At 40.2% G+C, this 12177-nt stretch overlaps 1 long non-coding RNA gene across 1 annotated transcript; it reads left to right on the top strand.

Moving 5' to 3' along the window:
• The first annotated feature begins 6713 nt into the window (after positions 1-6713).
• On the top strand, positions 6714-11086 carry LOC134485719 (uncharacterized). Its single transcript, XR_015674171.1, has 3 exons — positions 6714-6898; positions 8772-9821; positions 10113-11086. It is a non-coding gene; the product is annotated as an uncharacterized LOC134485719 (long non-coding RNA).
• Positions 11087-12177: the final 1091 nt, after the last annotated feature.

Genomic DNA, 12177 nt, shown 5'->3' with positions numbered 1-12177 from the left:
TACAGGAAACACACCTCAGAGACAAAGACAGACACTACCTCAGAGTGAAAGGCTGGAAAACAACTTTCCAAGCAAATGGTCAGAAGAAGCAAGCTGGAGTAGCCATTCTAATATCAAATAAAATCAATTTCCAACTAAAAGTCATCAAAAAAGATAAGGAAGGACACTTCATATTCATCAAAGGAAAAATCAACCAAGATGAACTCTCAATCCTAAATATCTATGCCCCAAATACAAGGGCACCTACATATGTAAAAGAAACCTTACTAAAGCTCAAAATACACATTGCACCTCACACAATAATAGTGGGAGATTTCAACACCCCACTCTCATCAATGGACAGATCATGGAAACAGAAATTGAACAGTGATGTAGACAGACTAAGAGAAGTCATGAGCCAAATGGACTTAACGGATATTTATAGAACATTCTATCCTAAAGCAAAAGGATATACCTTCTTCTCAGCTCCTCATGGTACTTTCTCCAAAATTGACCATATAATTGGTCAAAAAACGGGCCTCAACAGGTACAGAAAGATAGAAATAATCCCATGCGTGCTATCGGACCACCACGGCCTAAAACTGGTCTTCAATAACAATAAGGGAAGAATGCCCACATATACGTGGAAATTGAACAATGCTCTACTCAATGATAACCTGGTCAAGGAAGAAATAAAGAAAGAAATTAAAAACTTTTTAGAATTTAATGAAAATGAAGATACAACATACTCAAACTTATGGGACACAATGAAAGCTGTGCTAAGAGGAAAACTCATAGCGCTGAGTGCCTGCAGAAAGAAACAGGAAAGAGCATATGTCAGCAGCTTGACAGCACACCTAAAAGCTCTAGAACAAAAAGAAGCAAATACACCCAGGAGGAGTAGAAGGCAGGAAATAATCAAACTCAGAGCTGAAATCAACCAAGTAGAAACAAAAAGGACCATAGAAAGAATCAACAGAACCAAAAGTTGGTTCTTTGAGAAAATCAACAAGATAGATAAACCCTTAGCCAGACTAACGAGAGGACACAGAGAGTGTGTCCAAATTAACAAAATCAGAAATGAAAAGGGAGACATAACTACAGATTCGGAGGAAATTCAAAAAATCATCAGATCTTACTATAAAAACCTATATTCAACAAAATTTGAAAATCTTCAGGAAATGGACAATTTCCTAGACAGATACCAGGTATCGAAGTTAAATCAGGAACAGATAAACCAGTTAAACAACCCCATAACTCCTAAGGAAATAGAAGCAGTCATTAAAGGTCTCCCAACCAAAAAGAGCCCAGGTCCAGACGGGTTTAGTGCAGAATTCTATCAAACCTTCATAGAAGACCTCATACCAATATTATCCAAACTATTCCACAAAATTGAAACAGATGGAGCCCTACCGAATTCCTTCTATGAAGCCACAATTACTCTTATACCTAAACCACACAAAGACACAACAAAGAAAGAGAACTTCAGACCAATTTCCCTTATGAATATCGACGCAAAAATACTCAATAAAATTCTGGCAAACCGAATTCAAGAGCACATCAAAACAATCATCCACCATGATCAAGTAGGCTTCATCCCAGGCATGCAGGGATGGTTTAATATACGGAAAACCATCAACGTGATCCATTATATAAACAAACTGAAAGAACAGAACCACATGATCATTTCATTAGATGCTGAGAAAGCATTTGGCAAAATTCAACACCCCTTCATGATAAAAGTCCTGGAAAGAATAGGAATTCAAGGCCCATACCTAAACATAGTAAAAGCCATATACAGCAAACCAGTTGCTAACATTAAACTAAATGGAGAGAAACTTGAAGCAATCCCACTAAAATCAGGGACTAGACAAGGCTGCCCACTCTCTCCCTACTTATTCAATATAGTTCTTGAAGTTCTAGCCAGAGCAATCAGACAACAAAAGGAGATCAACGGGATACAGATCGGAAAAGAAGAGGTCAAAATATCACTATTTGCAGATGACATGATAGTATATTTAAGTGATCCCAAAAGTTCCACCAGAGAACTACTAAAGCTGATAAACAACTTCAGCAAAGTGGCTGGGTATAAAATTAACTCAAATAAATCAGTTGCCTTCCTCTATACAAAAGAGAAACAAGCCGAGAAAGAAATTAGGGAAACGACACCCTTCATAATAGACCCAAATAATATAAAGTACCTCGGTGTGACTTTAACCAAGCAAGTAAAAGATCTGTACAATAAGAACTTCAAGACACTGAGGAAAGAAATTGAAGAAGACCTCAGAAGATGGAAAGATCTCCCATGCTCATGGATTGGCAAGATTAATATGGTAAAAATGGCCATTTTACCAAAAGCAATCTACAGATTCAATGCAATCACCATCAAAATACCAATCCAATTCTTCAAAGAGTTAGACAGAACAATTTGCAAATTCATCTGGAATAACAAAAAACCCAGGATAGCTAAAGCTATCCTCAACAATAAAAGGACTTCAGGGGGAATCACTATCCCTGAACTCAAGCAGTATTACAGAGCAATAGTGATAAAAACTGCATGGTATTGGTACAGAGACAGACAGATAGACCAATGGAATAGAATTGAAGACCCAGAAATGAACCCACACACCTATGGTCACTTGATTTTTGACAAAGGAGCCAAAACCATCCAATGGAAAAAAGATAGTATTTTCAGCAAATGGTGCTGGTTCAACTGGAGGGCAACATGTAGAAGAATGCAGATCGATCCATCCTTATCACCCTGTACAAAGCTTAAGTCCAAGTGGATCAAGGACCTCCACATCAAACCAGACACACTCAAACTAATAGAAGAAAAACTAGGGAAGCATCTGGAACACATGGGCACTGGAAAAAATTTCCTGAACAAAACACCAATGGCTTATGCTCTAAGATCAAGAATCGACAAATGGGATCTCATAAAACTGCAAAGCTTCTGTAAGGCAAAGGACACTGTGGTTAGGACAAAACGGCAACCAACAGATTGGGAAAAGATCTTTACCAATCCTACAACAGATAGAGGCCTTATTTCCAAAATATACAAAGAACTCAAGAAGTTAGACCGCAGGGAAACAAATAACCCTATTAAAAAATGGGGTTCAGAGCTAAACAAAGAATTCACAGCTGAGGAATGCCGAATGGCTGAGAAACACCTAAAGAAATGTTCAACATCTTTAGTCATAAGGGAAATGCAAATCAAAACAACCCTGAGATTTCACCTCACACCAGTGCGATTGGCTAAGATCAAAAACTCAGGTGACAGCAGATGCTGGCGAGGATGTGGAGAAAGAGGAACACTCCTCCATTGTTGGTGGGATTGCAGACTGGTAAAACCATTCTGGAAATCAGTCTGGAGGTTCCTCAGAAAATTGGACATTGAACTGCCTGATGATCCAGCTATACCTCTCTTGGGCATATACCCAAAAGATGCCTCAACATATAAAAGAGACACGTGCTCCACTATGTTCATCGCAGCCTTATTTATAATAGCCAGAAGCTGGAAAGAACCCAGATGCCCTTCAACAGAGGAATGGATACAGAAAATGTGGTACATCTACACAATGGAATATTACTCAGCTATCAAAAACAACGAGTTTATGAAATTCGTAGGCAAATGGTTGGAACTGGAAAATATCATCCTGAGTGAGCTAACCCAATCACAGAAAGACATACATGGTATGCACTCATTGATAAGTGGCTATTAGCCCAAATGCTTGAATTACCCTAGATCCCTAGAACAAACGAAACTCAAGACGGATGATCAAAATGTGAATGCTTCACTCCTTCTTTAAATGAGGAAAAAGAATACCCTTGGCAGGGAAGGGAGAGGCAAAGATTAAAACAGAGACTGAAGGAACACCCATTCAGAGCCTGCCCCACATGTGGCCCATACATATACAGCCACCCAATTAGACAAGATGGATGAAGCAAAGAAGTGCAGACCGACAGGAGCCGGATGTAGATCGCTCCTGAGAGACACAGCCAGAATACAGCAAATATAGAGGCGAATGCCAGCAGCAAACCACTGAACTGAGAATAGGTCCCCTATTGAAGGAATCAGAGAAAGAACTGGAAGAGCTTGAAGGGGCTCGAGACCCCAAAAGTACAACAATGCCAAGCAACCAGAGCTTCCAGGGACTAAGCCACTACCTAAAGACTATACATGGACTGACCCTGGACTCTGACCCCATAGGTAGCAATGAATATCCTAGTAAGAGCACCAGTGGAAGGGGAAGCCCTGGGTCCTGCTAAGACTGAACCCACAGTGAACTAGTCTATGGGGGGAGGGCGGCAATGGGGGGAGGGTTGGGAGGGGAACACCCATAAGGAAGGGGAGGGGGGAGGGGGATGTTTGCCCGGAAACCGGGAAAGGGAATAACACTCGAAATGTATATAAGAAATACTCAAGTTAATAAAAAAAAAACAAAAAACAAAATAAAACAAACAACAATTCCTAATGGAGGTACCATGAACAATTGCTAGATGTAGATTATGAATTATTAATAAAACCAAATACCTTTCAAAAGGCAGAAAGACCAACTGATGGGGACTGGGTTACTACATGGATAGATATTATTGTTTTGAAATTTAAGTTAGTCGCTAGTTCAGAGTCAGCTTTGAAAAGCCTACCCTATGAATATGATAATGCCAAACCAGAACGAAAAGAAAGCAAGTTCAGATGATAAATTTACAAATAGAGAATGCATAATAAAACTGAAAATTAATCTACTTTGCAGATGGATTTAAGGTCTACAACATGGGCCGAGGAGATAGCTTAGTAGGTAAGCATGTAGTTAGCATGAAGACCTGAGTTGCATCCCTCAATAAAAAGAAGGGGGGAGGAAGAGGAGTTGCAGGAGGAGGAGGAGGAGGAGGAGGAAGAGGAGGAGGAGGAGGAGGAGGAGGAGGAGGAGGAGGAGGAGGAGGAGGAGGCAGAAAAGCCAAGTGCAACAGTGCACAATTTTAATCCCAGAACTCAGGAGGCAGAGGCAGGTGGATATCTATGAATTTGAGGTCAACATGCAATACATAGTGACTTCCAGGACAGTCAGAGATACATGGTGAGACCTTGCCCGGGAAGGAAAAAGAAAAAGAAAAGAGAAAGAGAAAGAGAATGAAAGAGAAAAGGAAGAAGCCAAGGGTGGTAGATAAAGCCTATAATTCAATGCCAGAGGTTGGTGGTCAGAGACAGATGATCCCCTAGGTTTGCTACTCAGCCAGTGTAGCCAACTTGTAGGTTCCTGATTTAGTTAGGAGAGATCCTCTCTCACAAAGTCAGAGAGAGAGATAGAGGGGAAGAGAGATCAGTCAAGGAAGATACCCAGCATCAATCTCTCACCTACATATATACACACATAGAACCATACACCTGCATGTATACAAAAACACAGGTGCTTTTGTGCACAGGACACACACAAAAAATACTCTCTATAAGTTTTCATGTAAGTTAGTTCCAGCCTATTCTCATACATATGAAGGAGAGAGTCTTTGTATTTAAATACACTGGAGGTATTCAGAATCATCAAGAACTGCAAAACTCAGAGAACACTTGCCCATCATGGATGAAACCCTTGCTTCAAACCATCAACACTGAAGAAACAAATAAATAAAGCCAAAACTTCACCTGAAAAACATACAACAAAGTAACATCAGAGATCTCCTGGGGGAGAGAAATTCCATACCTGAGCATGTTTTAAGTATATCTCCATTGGCAATCTTTCTCTCTGCTTCCCTTGCTCTTTGAGGTGGCACTTTCCTTCTGCTTCCTCATGTGATGGAAATATTAGTGTGAGGGGAAATGGATTCATTACCTATTCACATATAACATGTTGCTACCAAACTCCGAGCTCCAAACAAAACACTTTTATTACCAGACCTTTTGACAGCCTCATGTTCTAAGTTAGAGAATAATAAGGCATGGCCGTCTAAAGACTGGCTTGAAATGAAGGAGGGCCTTTGAAGATTTAACTGGTCTGCGGGGTGGTTTGTCTTAAGGTCTTTTGTGGAGCTAAGTTTTCTATTCCTTATTGGGTGTTGGCCAGCCACTGTTCCTCTGAGCATGTTGCTAGAGTGCCTTCCAAGTAGAGCGCTTGCCTAGAGAGCAGAAGGCCCTGGGTTCGGTCCTCAGCTCTGAAAATAAAAAAAAAAAGAAAGAAAAGCGAGCACCAAGAAGGAAAAGGGTGTGTGTGTGTGTGTGTGTGTGTGTGTGTGTGTGTGTGTGTGTGTGTGTGTTACAGTCAGTGAAGTCACAGAGCACTTGCTTCATTGTAGTCTAATCTCATAGCTGATGCACCATTACTGCTATTTTGGTCTCACAAACCAACGTTGATACAGTACAGAGAGGGTAACCCTATGGTGTGAATGAGGAGTGAGACTTTTGGAGGGTGATTTACACAGACATCGATTGAAAATTAGGATGTATATCACATCCTCGTAGTCTACAGTCTTCCTTGAAAACGGGAGTTGTCACATGGTCTTTTGATTTTCATGACCCCAACTGACACAGAATTTATGAGAATTTTTACTTTCTTTTTATTTTCTTCCACAATTATAGAACCTCGGTTTAGAATGTATACCAAAGTGAACTCAGAAACTGTGAAGGTTGAAAGAATATTGTTAGCATTGTGTCTAGGCTCCGCCCCACAGTTACCTGGCAACAGCCAGGAATGCCTGACTCACAATAAAAGGGACTTCTTTTCCCTTCCTGCCTCTCTTGCTCTCTTGCTCTTGTCTTCCTGCTCCTGCATCTCTAAATTTCTTCTCTCTCTCTCTCTCTCTCTCTCTCTCTCTCTCTCTCTCTCTCTCTCTCTCTCTCTCTCTCTCTCTCCTTACCCTTACAACTCCTCTCCCCATACCCTAAATAAACTCTATACTATCCTGTGGTGTGGCTGGCCCCACAGAGGTAAGGCATGCCTCAGCATGCGCCAAGGCACTCCCTTCACCCTTCCCCCATACCTGACTACACTTCCATAGAACATATTCCCCTTCTCTTTATCTTTTCATAAACACATCAAATATTATTTCAGAGAATATTTAGGAATTGCAATTTCGATGTGTGTTCAGAGAACTGAATCCCTTTCTGATAAAGGCTGATGTGGGAACTTACATGTTAATGAAGGAACGTGGACTACGTGACTAGAAGTTAATTAATTAAAAAGAAAGAAGGCATAAGCAGACCAAGAGTCTCCATAAAACAGGATCCTGATAACCTCTTGATTTGCATCATGAGTCTTAGACATGAGGGAACGGTCACGCTTAGGTCAGTCAGGTCCAGATGTGCATTGTCAAGGGTGGAAGTGACTGGAGATGTTTACATTTCAGACAGCAGATGGACCATTGCTTGATCCCTGTTTCCTAATCTCCTCCCAACTCCAAAGGCTCTTTTACTCTTACAGTCATAATTTTTCATTTATTTCCACAAAAGCAAAAAAAGCCCTCTGTGATCCCATGGGTATTAAACCAAGATAGGACACCATACAACACGAACGGACAACTGAAGGAGCAAATCAGATTTTCGCCTTTTGTCAAAGAATCCAAAGTTGTATGAAATAAGATTTGTTTTTCAGATGGCCTTCTTTATTTAAAAAGACCATCTATCTTGACAGTATTTGGAAGGTTTTCAACAGTTAAGTTTCAACAAATTTCTATTGATGTTAAAGTTCTATGCATGGGGCTTTTGAGGAGGGTGCTGTCCTGCAAACTGCAAACTCTGGAGAGCCAGAGTTACTGCTAAGCTCTCACTGAATAATGTTTGAAGCTCTCACTTGTAATGTTTGAAACTATATTAAATGACATAAGAGTGAGACTGATGTAGAGTGACACAAAGATTCTCAACTATTCAAGTAATGGTAATGTTCTAATTAACTATGGTAGTGTCCTCTGACATAAGGTACATCATAGTCCAGCTCCTACCTTTCTACCACTGTGAAGTCCTATTACAGGTATATGTCCATTTATTTTATAAACACACTGAAGGAAATCACAGTAAAGAGTAGACACAAAATACCTTACAATAAAAATTATCCTGTAGCAATTATAAAGGTCAACACTTCTACCTAACGGTAGTGTGAAAGTTGGGTGGATCATGGACACTCACTTCTCTTCCAGAGAAAGCAAGTTTGGATCCTAGAATATACATGTCAGTATGCAGCCATTCATTACTCTGGTTCTAGGGTATCTACATTCATCTTATGATCTCTGTGGGCAATAGACACACACAGACACACAGACACATAGACACACACACATACACACACACATACACACACACGCACACACACACACTATATATACATATATATATATATATATATATATATACATACACAGGTAAAACACTCATAATCAAAAAATAAAAAAATAAAAATGAGAGGAATATTTTTTATTTTTGAAGTAGAATTGCATGAAGTTTGTTAAACATAGAAGGTCACTATGGAAAGATACAAGACATATTAAAGACCATGGGTATGCCTTCTCAAGTAAGAGTCTGAAATGATTTATCAGGAGCTATAGGAAGGAGAAATAGAATAGTCAGGTAGTTATGGATGAACAAGAGTCGGAATGTGAGGCCCAAATGGGAAGGGGGAAGGGATAGGAAATGTGGGAGGGATTAGAGGGAGGGACAGCTAAAACTAAGGGACTTTTACAGGATAATATGGAAACCTAGTAGAGTAGAAGCTTCATGTGTATGTATAGGTGTGTGTGTGTGTGTGTGTGTGTGTGTGTGTGTGTGTGTGTGTAATGTCTATGTCTAATCTATGTCTTTGTCTATGTAGGAAATCTAAATGAAATAAAATGAGGGGGAGACAGAGCCCCAAAAGGAAATCTTCCATCTTAAAAAGAAACCTTCCACTACTGACAGCGGGTTATGTCTAATCAAGTTTTTGACGAAAGGGGTTCCATGGGACTCCCTACCCAATCCAGACCATTGCCAAGGATGTTGGTTGCCCTCCACACACCAATGGTAAGGCCCCGATGCTGAAGAAACACCTACACAACTCACTGTGGTGGAGTTGGTGCCACTTAGAGCCCTCCCACTGACGAGCATGTATGGTACTGGAAGGTATGTTGCACATTATCAACGGAGGAAGGTAAACACCAAACCAGCTACAAACTCTTCCCATCTGCATTGGGAAACTGCCTACACGATGTGCTATTGCAATAGCATCACAACTTTTGTGAGAATAGCCAGCCAATGTCTGATTGGATTCAAATCCTACTCCATGAGACTAAACCCCATCCATACAAGGCACTGCCTGGGTAGTCAAGAAACCGAGATGAGACAGCCCAGGGTTCCAGGGGAAAACCCAATACTACTTATCTGCTAAGGGAATGTCCACTTAGAGTGACTTATGACATTCTGCTATACTTGTAAATCAGTGCTTTGCTCATCCATCATCAGAGAACTTTCCTCCTGCAGCAGATGAGAACAAAGACAGAGACCAACACCCAGACAATGTGCAGAGTGAGAGCCTTGGAACCATCAGTCCTAAAGGTGATGCTCATCAAATCCCTTCCCCCCAGGGTTCAGGGAATTCTGCAGAAGACGTGGCAGAAAGGGCATAAGAGCCAGAGGCAACGGAAGGCACCAAGGAAACAAGGCTTTCTAAAAACATCAGGATTGGTGGGTGAATGGACTCACAGAAACTAGCGCAGCATGCGAAGATCCTTCACACGTCTGCACTACATGGGGTCTCAATGCCGGGCAGACAAGTGGACACAAGCCCCTTTCCTACCCAGAACTTATCTCTAATTGATAATCACTTGCAAATGGAAAATTGGTTTTTTTCTAATGGAATGTCATAGGGACGAGAACTACTTTTAAGGTCAGTATCTATGTAGAGGAGTAGATGGTCAACACAAAGTGTCTTTATTTGTCTCATGAGATCTCTCTCTCTCTCTCTCTCTCTCTCTCTCTCTAACTTACAGGTTATTTTCAGTTATATTATGGTTTTGGTTTCAGGATTTTTATGGAATTCCCTTGTGTACAGATTTATGTGTCTCTGCATCTATATGTGTTTCTTGTGCCTTTTTTGGCTCTTTTCCTTATGTTTGCTTCTTTCATATTCTGCCTTGTTTGTTTTATCTTATATTATTATATTATTGTTGTTATTTAGATGCCTGTTGGTTTCCTAAGGAGATACAGAAAAGTGTGGATCTGAAGAGGAGAAGAAGAGTTGGAGTTATGGGAGGGGAAACCATATCAGAATATATTGTATAAAATATATTTCAATAAAAGAAAAATAGGAAAAGAAAAGAAATGTAGACAAACCCCCTACACTTAATAGCAATCTTTCAGATGCAATTTCAGAGCCAGCATGATTTACATGATTACTGTTCAGTGGTTAACTAACACTCTTCTCTGAGAATTCTATTTTCAACAACAAAGAAGTTACTTTACATACCAAACTTATACTAAACAGGGGATGACACATCTCCAATATCTGAAATTAGCCATAGCCAATAAGACACCGGTGGAACTAATGTAAAAGAATGAGTGTGTCAGTGGTTAAGTTTCTGTCACTGAAGGAGCCTATTCAGTTATCAGTAAAATGACTTCAGATCATAAAAACACTCTTACTCAACAATCCAGGAAGCACTTGCTTGGAGCCCAGTTTTTCTACTCTTCTTCGTCCCCATGACCCTGAAGCCATTCCAAATCCCCCCCCCATTTTTTATTAATAGCAGGTCATTGGCATCCTCACTTTATATGACTCAATAACGACTCTCTTCTGCTCTTCCACTCCACATGAACTCTAAAACCCCTTTCCATTTAATCCTTAGCCTCTGTTTTCCCTTGACACATTTACAACCTCATGATAGTATTTTATTCTTTCCTTCTCAGTGTCTTGATTTTAAAATAAGCTGAGCTTAATCCTTCATGTTATTGATCAGCAAAGAAAACATCCTCCAAGGAAGTTAAATAGATTTTCCAGGGACCAAAATATTACCTGTTTTATGTGTCTTCCAATTTTAAAATGATGCAATACTCCAATCTTATTTCATGTTACCCCAAACCTTCACTCGATGTGTTTGTCTGCTTTCTAAAGCTGTGTCAAATATCTGGAAAATAAAGTTTGCTTTGACTCTCATCTTCAGAAGTTTCTTTCCATGCATTCAGTCCTATTAGAAGGCAGTATATCATGGCAAGAGTCCATCAAGGGACTACTCCTCACCTGACCTTACAGTAAGATAGAGAGAAGGGATGGTGGTGGTGTGTGTTTGGGAGATGGGGCAATGCAATGACCTACTTCTTTCAACTATGCCCCAACTTTTAAAGTATCACTCCCTTCCAGTATGCAGCTGGTGAGCACTAGGCTTTCAGAACATGAGCCTTTGAAGGACGTTTAAGATCCAAATGGTGACATTCATTCTTTCAGAGATACGAAACTATGTATTAGGTGATTATGACAAAATTAGGATAGGTTATTATATCAAAACAAACATATAACAATGATTATGTTGTATCTGTACTGGGGTACACACTGCATGCCTTGTTTAACTTCCCACCATATTGTGAGACAACAATGTTGTTGCATCTTGTTTCAGATGGATACAGAGAGGTAGAGGAGGATGGTGGGCACATGCCCCAGATTTTGCAGGTAAGAGACACATCTGGGATGTAACTTTGCCATGTATCTTCCACCAGTGTATCACTGGTAGAAAGCAGGGTCCAGATTTATATTTCTCTGAAAGGGATCAAATAGGCCTGAGTTAGGCGTGTACTATCCCTGTCACGGGCTGCTGCTGTAGGAGTGCAGCGTGAGCTTAGTTTTAACCTTGGCAGAGTGATAGAGATGACAGAGAAAAGTAAGTGCTTTGGGGGGCTATGTGATTTTTAGTAAGGAAGGCATTTACTATACTCGGCTTCCTACCTCCACTCTAAAATACCATTTCGTTATCTTCTTCATGCCCATGAGTTCTACCGATCATCCATACAAACCTGAAGAATGGGAGAGAGATTTTGAGAATTAATAATATTCTTTCATTTTCTTGTATAAAACATAACTATACTTTTACCTGTAAAGTTGCTGTATCTCTTTCCTATAATTATTTTCTGAGAAAAGGTCTTTCTATGCTTTTCAGACTGATGTGGAACATCTGAGCTCAAATCATTCTTCTGTTTTAGCCTCCCACATAACAGCTGGGACTCTGTGCATATGCCACAGTACCTGTGTTCCA

This window comes from Rattus norvegicus, chromosome 2, assembly GCF_021556685.1.
Source record: "Rattus norvegicus strain SHRSP/BbbUtx chromosome 2, alternate assembly SHRSP_T2T, whole genome shotgun sequence".
NCBI classification, from domain to species: domain Eukaryota; kingdom Metazoa; phylum Chordata; class Mammalia; order Rodentia; family Muridae; genus Rattus; species Rattus norvegicus.
The sequence above is the reverse complement of the archived record's forward strand: the minus strand, read 5'-3'. Positions and strand labels throughout refer to the sequence as shown.